Genomic DNA, 10,690 nt, shown 5'->3' on the forward strand with positions numbered 1-10,690 from the left:
ATTATACCTCATTATGTGGACTGCATCTTTGCGTGGACTACCAGGATTGTATTATAACATACTTTCATTTTATAGATGAAGCTAGGATTTAAGCTTTAAATAAAGCCTCCCAGAGTTACTTTATAGTAGAGATTGGTGGCATAAAAATTTAATAACTACATAAAATACAAATAAATAAAATTAATTTGGGAAAGGAATATAAAAACATCTATCTATGAATTGTTGCTCTAAAAATTGAGGCAGGCGTAGCCTTCCTTCACTGATTGTAACTTCATTTCATAAGTGCCTTCAAAATTCCACTGCCTTCCCCACTCTTTCCAAATAACCCAACCATCATAATAAGGAAGGGTAAGCAAAATGCTTGAAGAACCTTCAGTTTTATATTTTGTGGGCCACAAGAACATCAATTCTGGGTGCACATAGCTTGCTTTCAGGAACATGAACTTTCGAGATCCATACAGAAAAGCTATTGCAAAACCCAAAATTCTGTGTATGTGTGTGTATGTGTTTTATAACAATAGCTCCATTGTGATACAGAGATTCATTGTGATACAGCATGCTTTAAAAACTCATTGGGTGACTATGGAGTAGTCTCTCAAGCTAACTAACTTCATATGGTTGCATTGTTAGTGCTGGTGGAGGAGAACTTGGTGGTTCTTTGATTGGCCCGTTTATTTGGCAGTTCCTGGACTGGGGTATTGTTTAATTCTTGGTGTTGGTTTGATATTAATCTTGGTGTTCATCTATGCTTTCATCTGGTTGATAAATACTGGTTAGGGGATGTTTGGTCTTTTTTGTCCTTTTTTGGCTTGTTGATTGTCTCTTTTGAAAGGTATGTAGGTGCGGCATATGCCTATACGCCTATTGATGGCTGATTTGTCAGAGTACCAGCTACATTAGGAATAAGGTTAGTGAATTTGCACAGGGCAATACCGACTCTTATTAAACAACAAAATTCACTCTGAAACAATTTAGAGTAATGCTATTTGGCCTGAATCCAGTTCACGTCTATAACCCTTCCTCATCTGCACATAAGAGGCAAGCCAAAATCTGACTCTAAGGGCTAGGACACATTATTATGTTGAGTCTGAGTGGATCAAGCAGGCTTTGATAGCAGAAGACACATAAAACAGAAGCAGATAAATGAGGGTAATGCGATAGCTATATGCAAAAGCAATTGTAAAACACATGCTTAGGGATCCATAGAAAACCCAGCAGAAATTGTGCCAGCTTTATTGAAATGTTTCTTAGCTTTTTTTGTTGTTGTTGTTTTTGTTTTTTCCTCTTAAAATTCAACTAGTATTTTTCTAGTGGGAATTACAATATAATAACATTAAGCCTCCAGTAAAATATTCAGGCTGCTGTAGATCTGAATTTTTATCAATTTTGCATATTTGTTGGTGAAAAATATCTTTTACTAGATCCAGTTTCACATATGGGAAAGAAAAAAAAAGGGGGGGGGAAAAACCACTTATCAAGTTTTGTTCCTGCAATCCAATTGAGCCCAAATTTTCTGTTTTTATTTATTTATTTATTTATTGGTTCGATATATATGCCGCCCTTTTCCGGAGACTCAGGGTGGTTTACAATGTGTTAAGCAATAGCCTTCATACTTTTGTATATACCTGCTTAGTAGAGCTTTTTTTGGGTCCCACTAAGCGGTGTTCTATTTTATACAAAGTCAGCTTATTGCCCCCACAAACCGGGTCCTCATTTTACCTACCTCGGAAGGATGGAAGGCTGAGTCAACCTTGAGCTTGGTGAGAGTTGAACTTGCAGTAATTGCAGGCAGCTGGTGCTACTTAATAGCACTTTAGTCTGCTGCACCACCAAGGCTCTGGTGTTGCTAAGCAAGACAGTTATTAAGTATTTTTTTTTCCCATTTCCCATTTTTCCATTTTACAACTTTGCTTGCCAGACTTGTCAAGTGAATCCCTGCGATTCTTAAGTTAGGAACATGGCCATTAATTGAATCTGTTGAATCAATTTCCACATTGACTTGGCTTGTCAGGAGGCCGCAAAAGCTGAACACATTTCCCCAGGACACTGCAACTGTCATAAATACGAGTCAGTTGCCAAGCATCTGAATTTTGATCATGTGACTGTGGGGAATGCTGTGATGGTCATAAGTGTGAAAATGGCCATAAGTCACTTTGTTTCAGTGCTGTTGTAACTTTGAATGGACTTTGAATGTAAGTCGAGAACTACCTGTAAACAGTTGTTCTCTAGGATAGGATTGGGAGGCAAGGAGCAAATAGTCAGAAAATAATAATGCATCATGAGCCGCGGTGGCACAGTGGCTGGATGGCAGTACTGCAGGCTACTTCTGCTGATCACCGGCTGCCAGCAGTTTGGCAGATGGAATCTCACCAGGCTCAAGGTTGACTCAGCCTTCCGAGGTCGGTAAAATGAGGACCCAGATTATTGGGGGCAATATGCTGGCTCTGTAAACTGCTTAGAGTGGGCTGTAAAGCACTATGAAGTGGTATAGAAGTGCTATAGCTATTGCTATTAAGTCTTCAGTCCGTTTTTCATTCTTATTTCCTAGTGTCTATTCTGCCAATAAATGCCATGCATGCTAAGCAAAAAATAAATAAATAAAAAAAATGCAGTGTTAACAACACAAGTCAATGAACAACTAGTCTGCTGCGCCTTGGTGGCGCAGCAGACTAAAAACACTGTTAAGTAACACCAACTGCCTGCAATTACTGCAAGTTCAAATCTCACCAGGCTCAACGTTGACTCAGCTTTCCATCCTTTCGAGGTAGGTAAAATGAGGACCCGGATTGTGGGGGCAATAAACTGACTTTGTATAAAAAAGAACACCGCTTGGGGGGGGGGGCGAAAGCCCTACTAAGCAGGTATATACAAAAGTATGAAGGCTATTGCTTAACTCATTGTAAGCCACACTGAGTCTCTGGAAAAGGGCGGCAAATCGAACCAATAAATAAATAAATAAACAACAAACCGCTGCAGAAAGTTTAGAATCAAAAATATATTGATTATTATTGTCCATCCAATTGTTAATGGGGATGCTGTTCATTAAGAATGCTGACAATAAAACGGACTGTTGCCATGTCAGTGTATGTGTTAAGACATCTCCCTTAAAGTTTCCTCTTTTGTTTTGTATCATTTAACCATTAAAAAAAAAATAGCAAAATAACAAAATCATAAAAGTTGAAGTCTAAGTCGAAAATCTTATCGCTGGGATATTTTAAATTTAGAAGTGCAAACACGGAATATTATTATGGATTTATTCTCCTTTCATCAAACAGCATTGGCAACCTGGGCAAAATAAAGATTTCTGATGACGTGCAACATCACAGTAATAAATAAATAAAAGCATGAATAATATCAACCACTCACACTAGCAAAATTGGCTAGAGGAAGATAAATGTTACCAGACATTCTGCATTACTTACTTAAAGGTATGTCACGAGGTGGAAATGAACACTTCAAATTGTTTTAGAAATACAGAGCTGTGCCACGTACCTTTTTTGTAGCCTCTGTTTATAGAATAACAATCTCACTAGACAGAATATAGCAACGTATTGCAGTGCTTTTGGGGATATTTAATAGGAATAAAAGGGGACGCGGTGGCTCAGTGGCTAAGACGCTGAGCTTGTCGATCGAAAGGTTGGCAGTTCAGCGGTTCGAATCCCTAGTGACGCATAACGGGGTGAGCTCCCGTTACTTGTCCCAGCTTCTGCCAACCTAGCAGTTTGAAAGCACGTAAAAAATGCAAGTAGAACAATAGGCACCACCTTTGGTGGGAAGGTAACAGCGTTCTGTGCGCCTTTGGCATTTAGTCATGCTGGCCACATGACCACGGAGACGTCTTCGGACAGTGCTGGCTCTTCGGCTTTGAAACGGAGATGAGTACCACCCCCTAGAGTCGGGAATGATTAGCACATATGTGCGAGGGGAAGCTTTACTTTTACCTTTAATAGGAATAAGCACATGGAGGACAGATTATGCTCAGTGGTTGCCAGGACTCTAACTCTACTGTTTGGTGATCTATCAAACAATTTTATTTATTTATTTATTTATTTATTTATTTATTTATTTATTTGTTTGTTTGTTTGTTTGTTTGTTTGTTTGTTTATTTATTTATTTATTTGCAAAGTTCATTGTGTCTCTGAACTGTTGCTTTATTTCCAATAATGCCTAAAATATTCCAGAACACAGCACTTAGAGCACATCTTGCTACAGAACCAGTTTCGTTTAATGGTTAAGACTAGGGCAAACTTCTTTTGAAAAACCTTGCCCAAAAAAACCTACAAGGACTTTTCCAGCCAGTTTCCAGAAGTTTAAAATTGTCTCAATGGCACAAAACAAAACCTATTGTTTTCCCTAGAGAGGAGAGGTTTAACAGAGAGTATACAACACCGGATTCTCTCTTCATTCAGAATTGCCTTGACAGAATATACCAAGGATACAGGACTAAGAATGAGATGGGTATTTTATTGCAAAGGAATTGGTTCTTAAGACTCTAAATGTGGGGTGTTAAAATCTAGATGGCTACTAAACTATGGCAAAGTATTGCTATCTTCTAGTGATCAACTAGATTTTACCATGCTGATCTATCAGTCTTATTGGAATGGGCATGGAAAAATGGTAACAGAATAACAGAATTGGAAGGGACCAAGGAGGTCGTATAGTCCTAATCCCAGCTCAAGCAGGAGACCCTATACCCGTGATGGCGAACCTATGGCACGTGTGCCACAGGTGGCACGCGGAGCCATATTGGTGGACATGCGAGCTCAGCTCCGGAATGTATGCGCGCGCTGGCCAGCTGATTTTCGGGCCTTTTGGGTCCACTGGAAGTCAGGAAAAAGGCTGTTTCCGGCCTCTGGATGGCCTTCGGGGGAGTGGGGAAGGCCATTTTTGCCCTCCCCAGCCTCCTAAAAAGGCTCTGGAGCTTGGGGAGAGCGAAATACGGGCCAACCTTGGCATCACATGACAAAAGTGGGGGGAGCATGGGGGGGGTCGCACAGGCATGTGCACGGGATGAGGCGCATAGAATTATGGGTGTGGGCACGCGCGCGTGTGACCCCCCTCCCCACACTCCCTCCACTTTTGGCATGAGACGGCAAAAAGGTTAGCCATCACTGCCCTATACCATATAAGTGGCTGTTCAATCTTTTTTTAAAAGCCTCCAGAGATGGAGCACCCACAACTTCTGAAGGTAAGCCATTTCACTGGTTAATAGTTCTCACTGACAGGAAATGTCTCCTTAGTTCTAGGTTGCTTCTCTCCTTGATTAGTTTCCATCCATTGCTTCTTGTCTTGCCTTCTGGAGCTTTGGACAATAATTTGAACCATTCTTCTTTGTGGCAGCCCTCAAATATTGGAACACTGCTACCATGTCACCCCTAGTCCTTATTTTCACTACACTAGGCATACCCAATTCTTGCAATCGTTCTTCATGTATTTGAGCCTCCCGGTCTCAAATTATCTTTGTTGCTCTTCTCCGCACTCTTTCCAGAATCTCAATATCTTTTTTTTTTTTTTTTAATATTGTGGTGACCAAAATTGGATGCAATATTCCAAGTGTGCTCTTACTAATTCATTCTAAAGTGGTACTAATACTTCAGGTGATCTTGAGTCTATCCCTCTTGATTCTATCTCTCTTTCATGTTTATGAAAACAAGAAGTAATAATTTCTTAAAGTTTAATTTCACCGTGGCTACAGAAACACAAACTTTTATTTATTTTGTATTGTTCCTTCATGTAAGACGGTTATAACATTACTGTGCTTAAAATTTCCCAATACTGCTTCACTGGCTGAATTTACTGAGGTGAGGAATTGCATGACTGAATATGTCATGTGCCCTTAGGAAAGTAGGATTTTTACAAATTCATGAGGGCACATGACATATTCAGCCATGCAATTCCTCAATTCAGAAAATTTGGTGCTTTGTAGATATATTAGAATAACAGTGCACAGACTTCAAAGTTAGAACTGTTGACTGACAGGGAATCTGGAAGTTGTAATCAGACTGCATCTCCGTTTCAAAGCCGAAGAGCCAGCACTGCCCGAAGACATCTCCGTGGTCTTGTGGCCGGCATGACTATACGCCAAAGGTGCATGGAACGCCGAAGTTGCATGGAATGCTCTTACCTTCCCACCATAGGTGGTCCCTATTTTTCTACTTGCATTTTTACATGCTTTTGAACTGCTAGGTTGGCAGAAGCTGGGACAAATAACGAGAGTTCACTCCGTTACATGGCATTAAGGATTCAAACCGCCAAACTGCCGACCTTGCTAATTGACAAGCTCAGTGTCTTAGCCACTGAGCCACCACGTCCCTTAATTCAATAATAGAAATTCATTTTAAAAAATCCAACACAAAGACAAACTGTTTGGTCTGACTCAGATGTCTACAAATGAATGAAATAGTGGAATTTTAATATGACGGGTTTGATTTTGCAATATTTAATATGGTAGGCTACTTCTTCCTCCAGCTTTTGAGATAACAGCACTGCCAGTATTTTAGCAACTCTTTGCAAGGCTTCACTTCTCTTATGCTGTTTGGTCTGAAGACGGATGCACATGAAACAAGCATGTGAATTTTGTTTTTCTGAATGCTCCGACGCTTGGTGAAATTGTGATCCATCATCACATGTTGAAACCCTTGAAAATCACAGATCATGTGAGTCATGATCCCGAGATGAAGATTAGCAGAGATGGTCTGCCAAGAAAGGTCAGTTCTTTGAAAAACATAGCAGGAGATTTCACTGAGAATATTCTTTCTGTGACTTTACTGATCCTTACAGAAAATACAGAGTTTGCAGGGCTAACTACAGAAAATTGCTTATAAAAAATATAGATATAAAACTCTTGCTTAAAGCAACAACCGAAACCAAGAATCCATGGACAAAATAATGATTTATAGCTGCAGGCTTCAATGTATTTAATAAGAAAAAATAGGCTCTAGTGATAGAGCCTATTTCCAATGAAGCATTCATAGGATGTGTCCACTAATATGCTTTGCCTTTGATTTGAAATTTAAGTCTCAACCTGGTTAGAAAAGCAAGGATGAATGAAGAATGTTCAACTCATACTGTAGCTAAACAATGCATAACTATATCTGATATCTTTTCCATTTTAATGAGAATTCCCTAGAAGTTTGCACTAGGTGCACACACTTTAATTGATGCAATCATTAAATTCTTTTAATCAGTTTCAATAATCATGGCAGTCAAATCCAAATAAATTCTGTTTGGTATGTTGAGCTTCTTTCTTGAGGCGACTTTTAGTGACTGTTTGAAAAAGGCTAAAATAAAAGATTAAGTAAAATACTTTTTTCATCTTCCAAAAGTGAGGATTAGTGGGATGCTGACTTATTAAACTGTAAATTCTATCTGCCACTGCCTATATCAAGTGAATTAAATTAAAACATATTTTAATATAATTCAGTGATCAGAATAAAAGAGCCATATGAAAACTTACAGAGAAATTTTTAGTAGGCTTGAATATGAACTGCAAAACTTATCATGTCAAATTAAAAAGATATATCTTCATAAAACATATATATTCAATTATTATATCAGACTTATTAAAAGCAAAATTATGACTTTATAAAGCCAGATGATAATACTATCTATCTATCTTTCTATAGGTAGTCCTCAATTTAAGTAGTAACCAGAGCTTCAATTGCTGATGATTCAGGTTTTAAGTGATACCCAATTGTATGCCTTTTTTTGTTTTGCCATAGTTGTTAAGTGAGCAAATTTGGTTTCCCACATTGACTTTGATTCTCAAAAGCCCTCTGGGAAGGTCCTAAATGATAATCAGATGACCCAGGATGCTGCAACCATTATATACACATGTCAAGTGCTTGAATTTTGATTATGTGACTGCAGGGACCCTGCAAGAGTTGCTAAATGCAAGGACTGGTTGAGTCACTTTTTTCAGTCTGTTTAACTGTGAATGGTCATTAAATGTATTGTTATAAGTCAACAACTACCATTTCTCCCTCCCTCCCTCCTTCCTTCCTCCCCCCCATCTATCTATCTATCTATCTATCTATCTATCTATCTATCTATCTATTTATCTATCTATCTAGGATCAGGTTAATTTGCATTCCAGTTTAATCTATTCAACCCTCAGTAATAAGTACTCTCCCAACTCTTTAAACTACATGCCAGGTCACTTTGATAACTGTGACAGAGTTGGCCCATACTTTCAAGTGTTCACCTCTAGTCAAGCAGATGAATAACTCATTGGTGATAGAATTATTAACTGGCTGTACTCCCATCAGAAATTGTTGTTAAATAATGTTCATTTTTAATGCTTTTCCTTACTTGGGACTTGGAGCAATTTTATAGCATCCCTGAAGAATTCTAAAATTTGTCCTCATTAGTGGCATATCTGCACAACATATATGGATGATGCTAGAAGAGAATGTAATTCACCAGCGAAAATACGTGGGTGGTTAGTCCTTTAAACATAAGCTAAACAAGGAAGATGGCAAATAAAAGATAGAAGAGAATAGCCTGTAGCCTGAGAGATACAGCTCTTTTTATCAACTCCCTTGAGTCAAACTCAAGTCCTTATGACTACATGGAAATACTTACGTAATTTACTTGGCATCAATATTATCAGAGTGGGATATGTAATCCACTTTACCTTGGTAGCAGTATACAGAACTGTTTGCCCTTTTTGGGGAAGAGGGGAGTCAGTCTAGGTTGCCTAGGAGCTGCCATCTGCTAGGTACGTAAATATATAGGTGATGACAAAAATGGAGAGGTGGCATTTTGTTTTATTTTAATGATGCTTATAAACTTAGTCAGTGTGATTCTTGTCCATGTCTCATTTTACCAAGGATTACATCCAACTCCTCATTATGTCTACAGAAATACAATGGAACAATATGCCTTGTTGTGCACATATTGAAATATGTGCAAATTGCACAAATTCTTCATGTATACATATGAGCAACACCTGCACGACAAAACCCTGAGCAATGAAGGTGTCAGTGTATAACGGTATTATACTTTGCCTGTTATAGATGGTGCATATTCACCGTAGTGTAGGATGGAAATATATTTATAATCATTATGAAAACAAAATATAAGGAGTGCAAATTAGATAAGCTTATATTAAAATGCAAAGCAAGTGGCTTTTCATATATTAAACTTGGTAATGGCAAGTAGGCTTAATACAGTCTTCAATTTGCTATGACATGGCACAGTAGACCTATTTACACATTATAAAGGCAAATTGCATGCCATTATTAATGATGCTTCATTGTTATTGTGTAAACCTGACTCTATTATCTAATAAAGAAAGATGTTTCCTAGTAAACCCCAATGACTGCTTACTCTTACCTCTATCTCACAAGGTACAATCGAGCCATCCACTCATCATGACAGAACAGCAATGCAGACAAAGTTGTTCCACCCAACTCTTTCAGAGAAGGTGTCTAGATGCCAAACAATATAGATTACAAGAAGAATTTGGATTTTCCTTAGCACAAAGGTCTTTCTTTCATCTCTTCCTCTCTCTTTTCCTCTGTGTCTGTCTGTATATCTGTCTCTGTGTCAACCAGTGGTGGGTTTCACTTACCTTTGCTACTGGTTTGCTCACGCATGTGCATTCGCTTCTCTTGCACGCATGCCACTTCTGCACATACGCAGAGCATATTTGATGATGTCTGGATGTCTGGGCGGAATCTCCCGCCACCGCTACTACTGGTTCACCTGAACTAGGGCGAACCAGTAGCAACCCACCGCTGGTGTCAACCCTGAAACAGGCCTGGATGAAGCCATCTTGGAGCTTCAGTGATGCCGCACTGGAGCTGAGGAATAGGGAGTGGGGATTAGAGATAGCTGGGGTTGTGTAGTCAAAATAAAATACTTTCTCTTGGGAGCCAAGGACGTTCTCACACCTGGCCAGAGGAAGGAGGAGTGATGTCACCAGATCAGCGGACGCTGCCTTGATTGGGCCATGTGACTGATTGTTTGGGATTGGGAGGAAAACTTTCACTTTTAATTAGGTGAAAACCGAGGGTCCCTTCAGAGTCAATTTTCACCAGATATATGCCAATATGATATTTCCAATAAAGCTATTCCTTGAGGAATCTACCTGCCTTCGAGTTTTGCTTGCAACGGATCTATTACTTGGAACCCTGACACTCTGTCTTTCAGAGAGGCCAATATAATTGCACAACTATTTTTTACTATCAATCTAATGTTTATTCATATTAGAACATAGAATAATAGGACTGGAGGGGACCTTGAAGAAGAGGCATGGTGGCACAGTGGTTAGAATGCAGTATTGCAGGCTAATTCTGCCGACTACCAGAAGTTTGATTCTCACCAGCTCAACGTTGACTCAGCCTTCCATTCTTCTGAGGTCATTAAAATGAGGACACAGACATGCTGACTCTGTAAACCATTTAGAGAGGGCTGTAAAGCACTGTGAAACAGTATATAAGTCTAAGTGCTGTTGCTATCTTTTAATCCAACCTTCTGCTTCAGCAAGAGACCCTATACCATTCCAGACAAATGGCTATTCAGTCTCTTCTTGAAAACCTCCAGTGATGGAGCACTCACAACTTTTGAAGACAAGCCGTTCCACTGATCAATTGTTTTCATTCTCAGGAAATTTCTCCTTAGATGTAAGATGGATCTCAAGCTTCCTCCCATTATTTCTTGTCCTGCTCTCAGGTGCTTTGGAGAA

The sequence above is a fragment of the Pituophis catenifer genome, unplaced genomic scaffold, assembly GCF_029215685.1.
Source record: "Pituophis catenifer annectens isolate HBS135680 unplaced genomic scaffold, rPitCat1.0.hap2 SCAF_4, whole genome shotgun sequence".
Lineage (NCBI taxonomy): Eukaryota > Metazoa > Chordata > Lepidosauria > Squamata > Colubridae > Pituophis > Pituophis catenifer.